Genomic DNA, 16536 nt, shown 5'->3' on the forward strand with positions numbered 1-16536 from the left:
CAAAACGTCTGAATGCGTTATGTGCTGTGAATAGGTGGAGACCTGGTTTTGGCCATGGAGGCTGGTTTTAACGGCAGCTACATGCTGTATTTCTAAGGCATTGTTTACGGAAAATACCTAATGTAACTTAACTTGGATGACAGTTTTCCCTTTGAAATGAATTGATAAGATCAGTGTTTAAAAACACTGCATTGCTAATAGACATCAATGCAATTTTCCCAAAGTACAGTGACACAGTGACAGTAACAACGTTTGTTAAGGGATTCACTTGTAGTATGAAATCATAAATCCTACATTCATGTTCCAGGTAATGAATAAATGATCAAATCGACCAGAAACTCTTTAGCTTGTTTTGATCTTCCAGATATTTATAGCTGTAGGGCAAAGTAGAAAGAATGATGTATTTCACAATGCAGTTGAATGGAGTTAGATCCTACAGCATTACATTCACCAATCCACGTAATGTCTGGTCAGATACTGTGTCCCTCTGTCAGACAGAGTCATCCTCTATGACTTATCTGTCACACTGCCGCCTGCGGGCCTGACTCTGTGTGGTGTGTGTGAGTGTGTGCGTGTGTGTGTGGTATCCTGTCAAGGGGACCTGATTTAGCATGTGTTTGAATCACGGTGGGGTGATTACAACGTAATTCTCAGTATTCCTTGGCGGGTGTCATGGCCCACGGCATGATTGTGTCTCCCTATCAAGACATGTAGAATAGCTGGGACCCACTGCAGTCCCCCATTCCTCAACCCCTGCCTGACAGAGGGAATGGGACGAGGGGCTTGTGTTAGCGTAGATGGACTGTACCTGTAAAGTGGCGGTGATGTTCCCATGGGGTAATTGGTTGGACTGCGTGGTAATATAGTCTCCACTCTGAAAAGCTGCCTCCCAGAGGACCGTAGGGATTTCTGCATCACATTGCTGGTCAGGGACCTTATCAGCAGCACATGGCTGAGAAAGGACCATTATAGATTGTCATTAGTAGCGGAGCAGCCTAGAATACCAATGATGGTACGGCTGCTGGGAATGGAAAGGCATTATGAAAGTTGCTAGATATTGACTATGTCAAAACATGATGGATTTGTTGTGCTGATTGACATATATATGTTCCTTTTATGACATCATTTCTGAGTTTCCTCTGTCATAAAAATAGGGAATATTTCTGTCATCCATCATGCAGGCTGATTGATAATCCCTTAAATTGTACAGAACACAGAGCAGGAATGTATTGCTTTCCTTCAATGACATTATCCACGTCTTATCCGGGCATTTTATCATGGAACACGTTAGGGTTAATGTCTTTGAGGAGGATCTCATTAAAAGAGCTTGACCTTCCACATGTTTAATCAAGGCAATGAAACAGCTGAGGTGGATGTCTGAAGGTCACCTACATGGGGGATTACTGTGGTAAAATGGGGATGTGGAATTAAACACAACAGCCAATGAGTCATCATCGACTTAATCAGATGACTTATGTTTGTCGATATGCCCCCTATTACCAAGGTGTATTCCAAACAGAGACACAGCTATCGGGAGGTAATTACAGCACAGTGGAAACATTGATTTGACCATCTAGCCCAATTTGACCTTGCTGACAACAAAAGTGGAACTCACACCACTGTGACTTGCAATAACGCTGGGCAATATAGTCAAGAAACCTGTTCAAAGTTGTTGAACATTGCAGTCGTTCTGTAACTTGGTCACAACCCAAAGTCTCCAAAACACAGGAAAGAGGCTTTTATTACTGTGCTACATGGAGCTAAATCCACCCCCAAACTCGTACAATGGCTTGAGGCTTTATTCCAATGTTAGGGATCAAAACTCACTGTGGATATTTATTTTAGTCAGGATATTGTAATAGAAAATGCAGGTCTGGGTACATCACTTACACTGTTTTATATGTTGATTATTATTATTTAAAAAAAAAATAATTCAGATCACAGTTTATTTGGTTCTTAAGCCTGGTTGAAACAGATGAGTGGTAAATACTGTAGTTTGGGACCATGGGAAAGAGACAGGTTGCTGTTTACGTCATGATGCAGTCATGAAAAGATCGTTTTATGACTTTTGTGTCATGTTGAGTCAGTAGAAACAAACAAAATCCCACTGTGAAACTAGTGACCATGAACATAAGCATACTTACTCTATTACAATATATCTATGATACTCTAAGTATGCAAACAGTCATTACTGTGAGACATGAAGGCATAGGGAGAAGATGTGCCTGAAGGAGATTTTCCCCAATCTACACAGACAAGAGATCATTTGTTTTCTACTCTATGACCTCTTTAATCTGGGGTTGGATTTTGGAATGCACTACCATGTCAAATTCTTTGCTCTCTAGAGATGTAATCCACTCTGTGAATCTGCAAGTCCCCAATTTTCAGCGCCTGGATTTGATATGTGTTAGTTGTCTGCTCGAGTTTTCACAGCTCCAGCTTCCAGCCTCCTATCAGTGGGAATGTGTTCAGCTTAGCGACCTCTCTCTCTCACTTGACTCTGCCCAAGTCACCGCTGGCTGGCGCGAGGGCACACAGACCAGATTAGATCAAAGCTTCTGCCACTGTTCCAGTCTGGCACTTAGAAGGGCTCAGACCGTTTCCTCATGCACCGTTACTACTGAGCAAATCCCTTGTGTGACCGCAAAGATTATGCCATGCCTTTTTAAAACTGTCATCTAGCTAAAAGTGTTAGGGAGAGGGAGATGACAGAGTAAAACAGATACCAGATCTAACTATGTGACAGTTGATATTCTATCTCTGTTTAATGGCAGAGTGTCCTAACAGAATCCTTCAAGATCTTCACCTTAGCTTTCAGACCAGATGGGTTTACAATAAGGAATTGCTTAGCTCCCTCTAGTGGGTGAGTTGGTAAAAGCAGTTCCCTTAGAATATCAGTTGTCCTCTGCTGTTTCCTTATCAAACCAGAGAAGCAAATTATTTCCGTTTCTGTCCCACTTCTCTTATGAAGTCTGTGGGAGAACTGTCTCTACTGTAACACACTAAATAACAGGGGTCAAGGGGTTACATGTGTTATTGTAATAACACCTGCCAGATGTGTTTTGTTTTGTCTGGACTGGCCTGAGAAATGAAATGATTTTAGTTTTACACCTTTTCAGCTATTCCTTTGTCCTAAAGGTGATTGGTTGAAAGTCAGCTGAGATGACACATTTATTTACTTACAGTGTTACTATTATCACATCTGTTCAGGAGCCTCTGCTCAGACATTTGACTGCACTCTCCTCATGCCCAATTCCCAGCCCTGCTCAATATCTGAAGACCATAGTGGTACACTAAGTACATCTGGTTGTGCTCGTCACTGCTGACGTAATGGGTAATTTCGTATTCAGTGCATGAAACTGCTGCTAAGACTTACACCTGTCTCATCCTGGGCACAGTTTGATCAATATGCTCCAAGGCTTGGAGAGGCATGCTGGTGCCTCGTGGCTCTCTGCTGGTAACTTTACCTCTTCTCTTGCTTTTCATCAATGAAACATCAGCAGACCAGCCCAATGTTTAATAACTATCACATTTTAGACTTGATTAAAGAAACCTTATAATTTGTAGGTACTCAACAATGGGTTAACATGAAAGAGACATACTTACATTAAATCCTATTAGAATTCCTTTATAATAAACCCTTTCAAGTCTAATCAGTATAAATCTCATTTTCATTCCCATATATTATGCATGTGTTCAGTATTAAGGATTAGTTTAACCCTACACAGTGTAATTGACAATTTGATCTTCGCTAACGCAAAGACTGCCAACTATTTCATCCGATCATTATGGTCACAGTTCATTTCCCATTCACCTGTGATTATGGGTTTAGCTAAGCCATGAAGATAAAATACTGTCATTATAATCCCCAAAAATCCATTACCTTTCAACTAATCTGGTAATTCATGAGCTTTTTGTATACTTAAACAGGATTAATAAAATGCTTTTCTGAAAACAGTGAATCGGCTTCTTCCAGTCATGCACTGTCAAGTAAATTAGAATCAATTAGGCTTTTACTGTTAACCACTGAGTATCCTCTCAACTCCTATTCATTGGCCCTCACTGCTACCGTGGTTTCCAAACTTTGTTTAGCTCGGCTCTATCTAAAGAGCTTTGTGGACCATCTGATAAACAAAACAATACTTGTAGCCAGAACCCAGGCTTTAGCTGCGACCCAGGAGGATATAGCTGCAACCCAGGAGGATGTACTGTAGCTGCGACCCAGGAGGATATACTGTAGCTGCGACCCAGCCTGGGTCCCGATCCACCATCTGGGGAACACTTAACTAGTCCATTGCCAATAACATGGCTCCCTCATTGTGATGTTAAGTAATGTAATATCAAGCTGGATCTATAATCCTTAGTGCCAAAAGCCTATTTTTTCAATACTTTAGACAACATTCAACATACACTATATTGCACATCATATAATATTACCTGATACTACTACAGCTACACATGCCACGTTCTGACCTTAGTTCTTTTGTTATGTCTTTGTTTTAGGTTGGTCAGGGCGTGAGTTGGGGTGGGTTGTCTATGTTCGTTTTTCTATGTTGTATTTTGTGTTTGGCCTGGTATGGTTCTCAATCAGAGGCAGGTGTCGTTAGTTGTCTCTGATTGAGAATCATACTTAGGTAGCCTTTTCCCACCTGTGTGGTGTGGGTGATTGTTTCCTGTTTTGTTGTTTGTGGCACCATTCAGGACTGTTTCGGTTTTCGTTTTCATTCACTTTGTTATTTTTGTATTTTGTCGTGTTCAGTGATTATTAAAGTATCATGGACGCGTATTGGTCCGATCCTTGCTACTCCTCCTCAGACGAAGAGGAGGAAATCCATTACAGAATCACCCACCAACCAAGGACCAAACAGCGTGGTATCGGGCAGCAGCAGAAGTCTCTGGACTCATGGACATGGGAGGAGATTCTGGACGGAGAAGGACCCTGGGCACAGGCTGGGGAATATCGCCGCCCCAAGGCAGAGCTGGAGGCAGTGAAAGCTGAGCGGCGGTGGTATGAGGAGGCAGCACGGCAGCGCGGCTGGGACGAGAGGCAGACCCAAACATTTATTGGGGGGGCACACGGGGAGTGTGGCTAATTCAGGTAGGAGACCTGAGCCAACTCCCCGGGCAGGCACCGTGTTATGCCGTGAGGCGCACGGTGTCCCCGGTGCGCAGGCATAGCCCGGTGCGTTACATCGCAGTGCCTCGTATCGGCTGGGCTAGAGTGGACATCGAGCCTGGTGCCATGAAGCCGGCTCAGCGCATCTGGTCTCCAGTGCGTCTCCTCGGGCCGGGGTACATGGCACCAGCCCTACGCACGGTGTGGTGCCGTTCCACCTCGCCGCACTGGCCTGGCTAGGAGAAGTATCCAGTATCCATCCAGTGCGCCTCCACGGTCCGGTCTATCCGGTGCCTCCTCCACGCACCAGGCTCCACGCACCAGGCTGTCTCTCCGTCTCCTTCCTCCAGGTGCTCCCGCCTGTCCAGCGCTGCCAGTCTCCCTCCTGTCCTGAGCTGCCGGAGTCTCCCTCCTGTCCTGAGCTGCCGGAGTCTCCCTCCTGTCCTGAGCTGCCGGAGTCTCCCTCCTGTCCTGAGCTGCCGGAGTCTCCCGTCTGTCCTGAGCTGCCGGAGTCTCCCGTCTGTCCTGAGCTGCCGGAGTCTCCCGTCTGTCCTGAGCTGCCGGAGTCTCCCGTCTGTCCTGAGCTGCCGGAGTCTCCCGTCTGTCCTGAGCTGCCGGAGTCTCCCGTCTGTCCTGAGCTGCCGGAGTCTCCCGTCTGTCCAGAACTGCCGGAGTCTCCCGTCTGTCCTGAGCTGCCGGAGTCTCCCGTCTTTCCGGAACTGCCGGAGTCTCCCGCCTGTCCGGTGCTGAATCTCCCATCCATTCGGGACCCGTTGCTAGGGTCCCCAGTCCGAGGTCGGCGGCGAGGGTCGCTGTTCGAAAGGAGCCACGGAGGCGGGTTAAGGAGCGGGTAAAGTCACTCTGAGAATATTTTGACTTGGTATAGTCAATAGTTTAGTTCACAGAAGTATTACTGTTAAGTGACATTTGTTTCCTGCCTTTTCAGATGGTGACCAAAATAGAACAAGTGGGGGAAGCAGCTTTGTGACACTACTGCACACTGATAAAAACAGACTACTAGAGTAGCCACACTCACAGAGTGTTTATATTCTATTTCTACTAACAGAACAACATGGTAGCTTGAGAGTTAGTATTTTCTCTTAAAGACAACTTAGCCTTTAGACACATTGCCTCATCTGGAAGGATGTGACTTTGACATATCTGCCATGTCTCAAATCAGACACATGCACCTGCTTGTCCCCTCCACCAAGACGTAATGGCTTGTATTGTTGTCACATTTTATCTAGGTCAATATTCAACTCAATTTTACATCCCGATGCCAGTTGTCACCACAATATTGGATGCAGTGCAAGGTGAGTCCCTCTCAGCTTTGACTCTATGTCTGGTGATTTGATCATCGTGGGCCCTAGCGGAGCGCGGACAGGGCCTGTCAACCTGTCATATCCCTGACACCTCCCTGTAGATTTACTTCTTTAGTCCTGATGAAATTATTCTCCATATCATGGCCTCATAATAAACTGGAGCCATAGGCTGTCATAGTAAAAATGTAACCTACTGTCCAATATTCAGCCCCATGTTCCCTCTACCCTACCTGCTTCCATACACTGATCTCCCAGTCTGCATGTTTCCAATCCCAGCAGCCTCTGATTTATCTCCCACCCCATGACCCCAGGGAAGAAAATCACATCAAACTGATACACTCAATGATATTAGTTTATGTCACCATCCAAATCAAGATCCCTGCTCTGCTTTGCTCTCCTAAGCCACGAGCGTGCTGGACATAATTCATACATGCTGTTGCATTAAGTGTACATGACAAGTGATTGATCGCCGTGGAATAAAAACCCAATAAATCTGAGAGTAATGATCTCTCTGACCGTCTCTGCATGGGGGGGATTTTTGGAGATAGGTTTCTCCTAACATGCCTGTGCTTTAAATCAGAAATCCACAGGTTGTGGGCGACCCCATGCCGCCTCACTTCTTGTGTAGTGTTTTCACTTTGAACTAAACAAGGGAGTCGAGCCCTGAGCCGCCATGGGCTGGCCTTCTTTGCGCTACTTGAATGCCCCTGCTGCCCCAGAGCTGGAGAGGAAGTCATTTACAACCTAACGTTACCACTGCCAGAAACAAACACAGTAGATGAAGCAAACATAATTCTATGTTCTTGGATCTGAATCAACTCGACCCCAAAAAATAAAAAGAAGCGAGAAAAAGACTGCTCAAGACCAATCCATAAACCGGGAAAACATTGGAACTGCCCAATCCCATCTGGACAAGATGTTCATAATGCTGTTCATTGACTGTAGCTCAGCATTCAACACCATAGTACCCTCTAAGCTCATCATTAAGCTTGGGGGCCTAGGGTCTGAACCCCGCCTTGTGCAACTGGGTCCTGGACTTCCTGACGGGCTGCCCCCAGGTGGTGAAGGTAGGAAACAACACCTCCACTTCGCTGATCCTCAGCACAGGGGCCCCACAAGGGTGAGTGCTCAGCCCCCTCCTGTACTCCCTGTTCACCCATGACTGCGTGGCCACGCAATCCTCCAACTCAATCATCAATTTTGCAGACGACACAACAGTAGTAGGCCTGATTACCAACAATGACGAGACAGCCAGCAGGGAGGTGAGGGCCTTGGGAATGTGGTGCCAGGAATATAACCTCTCACTCAACATCAACAAAACAAAGGAGTTGATTGTGGACTTCAGGAAACAGCAGATGGAGCACGCCCCTATCCACATCGACGGGACTGCAGTGGAGGTGATTCCTTGGCGTTCACATTACTGACGATCTGAAATGGTCCACCCACACAGACAGTGTGGTGAAGAAGACAGAACAGTGCATCTTCAACCTCAGGAGGCTGAAGAAATTTGGCTTGGCCTCTAAAACAAACTTTTACAGATGAGATCATCCTGTCCAATTGAGAACATCCTGTCGGGCTGTATCGCCGATTGGTAGAGCAACTGCACCGCCCAAAACCACAGGGCTCTCCAGATGGTGGTGAGGTCTACCCAACCCATCACCGGGGGCAAACTACCTGCCCTTCAGGACACCTAGAGCACCCGATGTCACAGGAAGGCCAAACCACCCTAGCCATGGCCTGTTCACCCCTCTATCATCCAGAAGGCGAGGTCAGTACGGGTGCATCAAATCTGGGACGAGAGACTGGTAAAAAACAACTTCTATCTTAAGGCCATCAGACTGTTAGATAACTATCACTAGCCGGCTTCCACCCGGTTAAGCAACATTGCACCTTAGAGGGTGCTGCTCTATATACATAGACTTGGAATCACTACCCATTTTAATAATGGAACACTAGTCACTTTAATAATGTTTACATACTGCTTTACTCATCTCATATGTACATACTGTATTATATTCTACTGTATTTTAGTCAATGCCACTCCGACAATGCTCAATCTAATATTTATTTTTTTCTTAATTCCATTCTTTTACTTGTAGATTTGTGTGTATTGTTGTGAATCGTTTTTAGATATTACTGCACTGTTAGATACTACTGCACTGTTGGTAAGATCTGTTAAATACAATTTGATTTGATACATTTTGAAAGGTCGAACAGTGACGCTGAAATGGTCACCGTTCTCATGGACTGGTAACACAGGAGGTTGCTGGCACCTTAATTGGGGAGGACCGGCTCCTGGTAATGGCTGGAGCGGAATAGGTGGAATGGTATCAAATACATGGTGTTTGATGCCATTTCATTCGCACCGTTCCAAACATAATTATGAGCAGTCCTCCCCTCAGCAGCCTCCACTGACTTACCAGTCAGTAAGTGTTAGGTTGCGTGTTTAGCCTGCTAGCTACGTTAGCTGCTAACCTTAGTGTGTTCAATGTTCAAGCTAGCTAACAAGGCTACTTAGCTAGCTAACATCTTCTGTATTCAGTCTTTTTTGTACTCAAAGGAATCTAACAATGACATCATACATCTACACTGCACAAACCCCCCAATGCCTTTATTTCAACTAACTAACATTAGCTAGCAAAAGCTAGATATGCAGATTGTTGACATGATAGTGTTTCATTTGTAGATAACTAGCTAGCTAGGTGGACAACAGCATTTTCGGCCCATGTACACCCCCAAAAATGCATCTATGCATAACATTTGGTAAAGTAAAATCACACAAACATCACACAGAGAGATACTGGTAGAGACGGTCTGATTTCAAGGGAATCTGAGGCAGTTCAAATTGTGGTTGTGCAAACCCCAACACTGAAAGAGAGGTAAGAAATGCTGCATGCATTTTCTGTTCTGCTTTGTGATTCAATAATTGTTTTGTTGTTAATCAACCAAGGTAAGAAATGCTGCATGCATTTTCTGTTCTGCTTTGTGATTCAATAATTATTTTGTTGTTAATCAACCAAGGTAAGAAATGCTGCATGCATCTTCTGTTCTGCTTTGTGATTCAATAATTATTTTGCTTGAAATTTACCAAAATAGTTTTCTATGTTTGCCTGTTCAGCACATTGCCTACCTATATACAGCATTGATTCCTACTTAGTGTGAACTACCCACCAGAACGGCTGAATGAATACTCAGCGTGGTCAGTCAAATAAACAATGGTTAATCTTCATGACATATTGGTGGACTATTGGCCATCAAGTGATAGGATGGTTACATTAGGATGTTAGACTGGTTACCGCAAAACACCACATATTCCATCCATATTATGTTATCAAAATCAATGTTTATTTGGCATATGCACAGGATACAGTGGGATGTATACAGGAATATGGCATTGCATTGTACTGTGTACTATTGAAAGTAAAAATGTATCTTGTGTTTTTCCAGAGTGCCAACAATCCCCACAGACAGACTTGTCCCTCCTGTCCCACTACCAACCAAGCAAGAGTATCTCCAGGAGCATCAGTGCTAAGGGCTTGGTAGGAACCTTTTGTTCATACAGAACGGCAGACATTACACTCGTTACAAGTATTACATAGTTAGTATATTACCTACCCTCTCTCTCAGGTGAGACCATGGCCAGTATATTATTACCTACACCCTCTTTCTCAGGTGAGACTATGGCCAGTATATTATTATCTACATCATCTCTCTCAGGTGAGACCATGGCCAGTATATTATTACCTACACCCTCTCTCTCAGGTGAGACTATGGCCAGTATATTATTACCTACACCCTCTCTCTCAGGTGAGACCATGGCCAGTATATTATTACCTACACCCTCTCTCTCAGGTGAGACTATGGCCAGTATATTATTATCTACATCCTCTCTCTCAGGTGAGACCATGGCCAGTATATTATTACCTACATCCTCTCTCTCAGGTGAGACTATGGCCAGTATATTATTACCTACATCCTCTCTCTCAGGTGAGACCATGGCCAGTATATTATTACCTACATCCTCTCTCTCTCTCTCTCTCTCTCTCTCTCAGGTGAGACCATTGCCAGTATATTATAACCTACATCCTCTCTCTCAGGTGAGACCATGGCCGGTATATTATAACCTACATCCTCTCTCTCAGGTGAGACCATGGCCGGTATATTATTACCTACATCCTCTCTCTCAGGTGAGACCATGGCCAGTATATTATTACCTACATCCTCTCTCTCAGGTGAGACTATGGCCAGTATATTATTACCTACATCCTCTCTCTCAGGTGAGACCATGGCCAGTATATTATTACCTACCTCCTCTCTCTCAGGTGAGACTATGGCCAGTATATTATTACCTACATCCTCTCTCAGGTGAGACTATGGCCAGTATATGATTACCTACATCCTCTCTCTCTCAGGTGAGACCATGGCCAGTATGTTATTACCTACATCTCTCAGGTGAGACCATGGCCAGTATATTATTACCTACACCCTCGCTCTAAGGTGGGATCATGGCCAGTATATTATTACCTACATCCTCTCTCTCAGGTGAGACTATGGCCAGTATATTATTACCTACATCCTCTCTCTCAGGTGAGACTATGGCCAGTATATTATTACCTACATCTCTCAGGTGAGACCATGGCCAGTATATTATTACCTACATCCTCTCTCTCAGGTGAGACCATGGCCAGTATATTATTACCTACATCCTCTTTCTCAGGTGAGACTATGGCCAGTATATTATTACCTACATCCTCTCTCAGGTGAGATCATGGCCAGTATATTATTACCTACATCCTCTCTCTCAGGTGAGACTATGGCCAGTATATTATTACCTACATCCTCTCTCTCAGGTGAGACTATGGCCAGTATATTATTACCTACATCCTCTCTCTCAGGTGAGACCATGGCCAGTATATTATTACCTACACCCTCTCTCTCAGGTGAGACTATGGCCAGTATATTATTACCTACATCCTCTCTCTCAGGTGAGACCATGGCCAGTATATTATTACCTACATCCTCTCTCTCTCTCTCTCTCTCTCAGGTGAAACCATGGCCAGTATATTATAACCTACATCCTCTCTCTCAGGTGAGACTATGGCCAGTATATTATTACCTACATCCTCTCTCTCAGGTGAGACTATGGCCAGTATATTATTACCTACATCCTCTCTCAGGTGAGACTATGGCCAGTATATGATTACCTACATCCTCTCTCAGGTGAGACTATGGCCAGTATATGATTACCTACATCCTCTCTCTCTCAGGTGAGACCATGGCCAGTATATTATTACCTACATCTCTCAGGTGAGACTATGGCCAGTATATTATTACCTACATCCTCTCTCAGGTGAGACCATGGCCAGTATATTATTACCTACACCCTCTCTCAGGTGAGACTATGGCCAGTATATTATTACCTACATCCTCTCTCAGGTGAGACCATGGCCAGTATATTATTACCTACATCTCTCAGGTGAGACCATGGCCAGTATATTATTACCTACATCCTCTCTCTCAGGTGAGACTATGGCCAGTATATTAATACCTACATCCTCTCTCAGGTGAGACTATGGCCAGTATATGATTACCTACATCCTCTCTCTCTCAGGTGAGACCATGGCCAGTATATGATTACCTACATCCTCTCTCTCAGGTGAGACCATGGCCAGTATATTATAACCTACATCCTCTCTCTCAGGTGAGACCATGGCCAGTATATTATTACCTACATCCTCTCTCTCAGGTGAGACCATGGCCAGTATGTTATTACCTACATCTCTCAGGTGAGACTTTGGCCAGTATATTATTACCTACATCCTCTCTCTCAGGTGAGACCATGGCCAGTATATTATAACCTACATCCTCTCTCTCAGGTGAGACTATGGCCAGTATATTATAGCCTACATCCTCTCTCTCAGGTGAGACTATGGCCAGTATATTATTACCTACATCCTCTCTCTCAGGTGAGACTATGGCCAGTATATTATTACCTACACCCTCTCTCACAGGTGAGACCATAGGCCAGTATATTATTACCTACATCCTCTCTCTCAGGTGAGACTATGGCCAGTATATTATTACCTACATCCTCTCTCTCAGGTGAGACCATGGCCAGTATATTATTACCACATCCTCTCTCAGGTGAGATCATGGCCAGTATATTATTACCTACATCCTCTCTCAGGTGAGATCATGGCCAGTATATTATTACCTACATCCTCTCTCTCAGGTGAGACTATGGCCAGTATATTATTACCTACATCTCTCAGGTGAGACTATGGCCAGTATATTATTACCTACATCTCTCAGGTGAGACCATGGCCAGTATATTATTACCTACATCTCTCAGGTGAGACCATGGCCAGTATATTATTACCTACATCCTCTCTCTCAGGTGAGACTATGGCCAGTATATTATTACCTACATCCTCTCTCTCAGGTGAGACTATGGCCAGTATATTATTACCTACATCCTCTCTCTCAGGTGAGACCATGGCCAGTATATTATTACCTACCTCCTCTCTCTCAGGTGAGACTATGGCCAGTATATTATTACCTACATCCTCTCTCAGGTGAGACTATGGCCAGTATATGGTTACCTACATCCTCTCTCTCTCAGGTGAGACCATGGCCAGTATGTTATTACCTACATCTCTCAGGTGAGACCATGGCCAGTATATTATTACCTACACCCTCGCTCTAAGGTGGGATCATGGCCAGTATATTATTACCTACATCCTCTCTCTCAGGTGAGACTATGGCCAGTATATTATTACCTACATCCTCTCTCTCAGGTGAGACTATGGCCAGTATATTATTACCTACATCTCTCAGGTGAGACCATGGCCAGTATATTATTACCTACATCCTCTCTCTCAGGTGAGACCATGGCCAGTATATTATTACCTACATCCTCTTTCTCAGGTGAGACTATGGCCAGTATATTATTACCTACATCCTCTCTCAGGTGAGATCATGGCCAGTATATTATTACCTACATCCTCTCTCTCAGGTGAGACTATGGCCAGTATATTATTACCTACATCCTCTCTCTCAGGTGAGACTATTGCCAGTATATTATTACCTACATCCTCTCTCTCAGGTGAGACCATGGCCAGTATATTATTACCTACACCCTCTCTCTCAGGTGAGACTATGGCCAGTATATTATTACCTACATCCTCTCTCTCAGGTGAGACCATGGCCAGTATATTATTACCTACATCCTCTCTCTCTCTCTCTCTCTCTCAGGTGAAACCATGGCCAGTATATTACAACCTACATCCTCTCTCTCAGGTGAGACCATGGCCGGTATATTATCACCTACATCCTCTCTCTCAGGTGAGACTATGGCCAATATATTATTACCTACATCCTCTCTCTCAGGTGAGACTATGGCCAGTATATTATTACCTACATCCTCTCTCAGGTGAGACTATGGCCAGTGTATGATTACCTACATCCTCTCTCAGGTGAGACTATGGCCAGTATATGATTACCTACATCCTCTCTCTCTCAGGTGAGACCATGGCCAGTATATTATTACCTACATCTCTCAGGTGAGACTATGGCCAGTATATTATTACCTACATCCTCTCTCAGGTGAGACCATGGCCAGTATATTATTACCTACACCCTCTCTCAGGTGAGACTATGGCCAGTATATTATTACCTACATCCTCTCTCAGGTGAGACCATGGCCAGTATATTATTACCTACATCTCTCAGGTGAGACCATGGCCAGTATATTATTACCTACATCCTCTCTCTCAGGTGAGACTATGGCCAGTATATTAATACCTACATCCTCTCTCAGGTGAGACTATGGCCAGTATATGATTACCTACATCCTCTCTCTCTCAGGTGAGACCATGGCCAGTATATGATTACCTACATCCTCTCTCTCAGGTGAGACCATGGCCAGTATATTATTACCTACATCCTCTCTCTCAGGTGAGACCATGGCCAGTATGTTATTACCTACATCTCTCAGGTGAGACTTTGGCCAGTATATTATTACCTACATCCTCTCTCTCAGGTGAGACCATGGCCAGTATATTATAACCTACATCCTCTCTCTCAGGTGAGACTATGGCCAGTATATTATAGCCTACATCCTCTCTCTCAGGTGAGACTATGGCCAGTATATTATTACCTACATCCTCTCTCTCAGGTGAGACTATGGCCAGTATATTATTACCTACACCCTCTCTCACAGGTGAGACCATAGGCCAGTATATTATTACCTACATCCTCTCTCTCAGGTGAGACTATGGCCAGTATATTATTACCTACATCCTCTCTCTCAGGTGAGACCATGGCCAGTATATTATTACCACATCCTCTCTCAGGTGAGATCATGGCCAGTATATTATTAACTACATCCTCTCTCAGGTGAGATCATGGCCAGTATATTATTACCTACATCCTCTCTCTCAGGTGAGACTATGGCCAGTATATTATTACCTACATCTCTCAGGTGAGACTATGGCCAGTATATTATTACCTACATCTCTCAGGTGAGACCATGGCCAGTATATTATTACCTACATCTCTCAGGTGAGACCATGGCCAGTATATTATTACCTACATCCTCTCTCTCAGGTGAGGCTATGGCCAGTATATTATTACCTACATCCTCTCTCTCAGGTGAGACCATGGCCAGTATATTATTACCTACATCCTCTCTCTCAGGTGAGATCATGGCCAGTATATTATTACCTACATCCTCTCTCTCAGGTGAGATCATGGCCAGTATATTATTACCTACATCCTCTCTCTCAGGTGAGACTATGGCCAGTATATTATTACCTACATCCTCTCTCTCAGGTGAGATCATGGCCAGTATATTATTACCTACATCCTCTCTCTCAGGTGAGACCATGGCCAGTATATTATTACCTACATCCTCTCTCTCAGGTGAGATCATGGCCAGTATATTATTACCTACATCCTCTCTCTCAGGTGAGATCATGGCCAGTATATTATTACCTACATCCTCTCTCTCAGGTGAGACTATGGCCAGTATATTATTACCTACATCCTCTCTCTCAGGTGAGATCATGGCCAGTATATTATTACCTACATCCTCTCTCTCAGGTGAGATCATGGCCAGTATATTATTACCTACATCCTCTCTCTCAGTTGAGACCATGGCCAGTATATTATTACCTACATCTCTCAGGTGAGACTATGGCCAGTATATTATTACCTACATCCTCTCTCTCAGGCGAGACCATGGCCAGTATATTATTTGTCAGGTGAGATCATTGCCAATATATTACCTAGCTTCTCTCTCTCTGGTGAGACCATTGCCAGTATTACCTACCTCCTCTCTCTCTGGTGAGACCATTGCCAGTATTGCCTACCTCCTCTCTCTCTGGTAAGACCATGGCCAATATGTTACCAAGCATCAATTCATTAATGGTTAAATTCATAAATGGTGCATGCGTTCTCACCATAATTAACTCAAATTCCATTTAAAAAATGTCAAATCTAAATCAAAGATTATTTGGCATATATACAGGATACAGTGGGGTGTACAGGAATATGACATTGCATTTTACCGTATACTATTGAAGTAACAATTCATTTGATGATTTCCCACACAGTGCCAACAACCTCCAAAGACTGACTCGCCCTTTCTGTCTCACTACTAACCTAACAAGAGTTTCTCCAGAAACATCAGTGCAAAGGACTTGGTGGGGAACTTTTGTTCATACAGAATGGCAGACATTATGCTTGTTAGAGTATTCTCCTGCTGAAGCTTGAGAAATTAATATACAATTACATTGGGTTAGAATTAATACTATGAAAACTTGGTTCGGAAAGGCCATTGACACTTGCACTAATACAGTACGTGATTCCAATACTTTATTTTAAGTCAGTTAAGAACAAATTTGTATTTACAATGACGGCCTATACCAGCCAAACCCGGACGACGCTGGGCCAATTGTGCGCCACCCTATGGGACTCCAAATCACGTCCGGTTGTGATACAGCCTGGAATCAAACCAGGGTGACTGTAGTGAGGCAGTGATGCAGTGCCTTAGACTGCTGCGCCACTCGGGAGCCCAATACATGTTAGTGATATGAT

The 16536-nt window shown here is 44.1% G+C and overlaps 1 protein-coding gene across 1 annotated transcript in view; it reads right to left on the reverse strand.

Moving 5' to 3' along the window:
- The window catches only part of LOC139424010 (glutamate receptor ionotropic, NMDA 2C-like), an 82800-nt gene that overhangs the window by 54218 nt on the left and 12046 nt on the right, over positions 1-16536 (reverse strand). The window lies entirely within an intron of this gene.

This window comes from Oncorhynchus clarkii, chromosome 13 (assembly GCF_045791955.1).
Source record: "Oncorhynchus clarkii lewisi isolate Uvic-CL-2024 chromosome 13, UVic_Ocla_1.0, whole genome shotgun sequence".
Taxonomy (NCBI): Eukaryota; Metazoa; Chordata; class Actinopteri; order Salmoniformes; family Salmonidae; genus Oncorhynchus; species Oncorhynchus clarkii.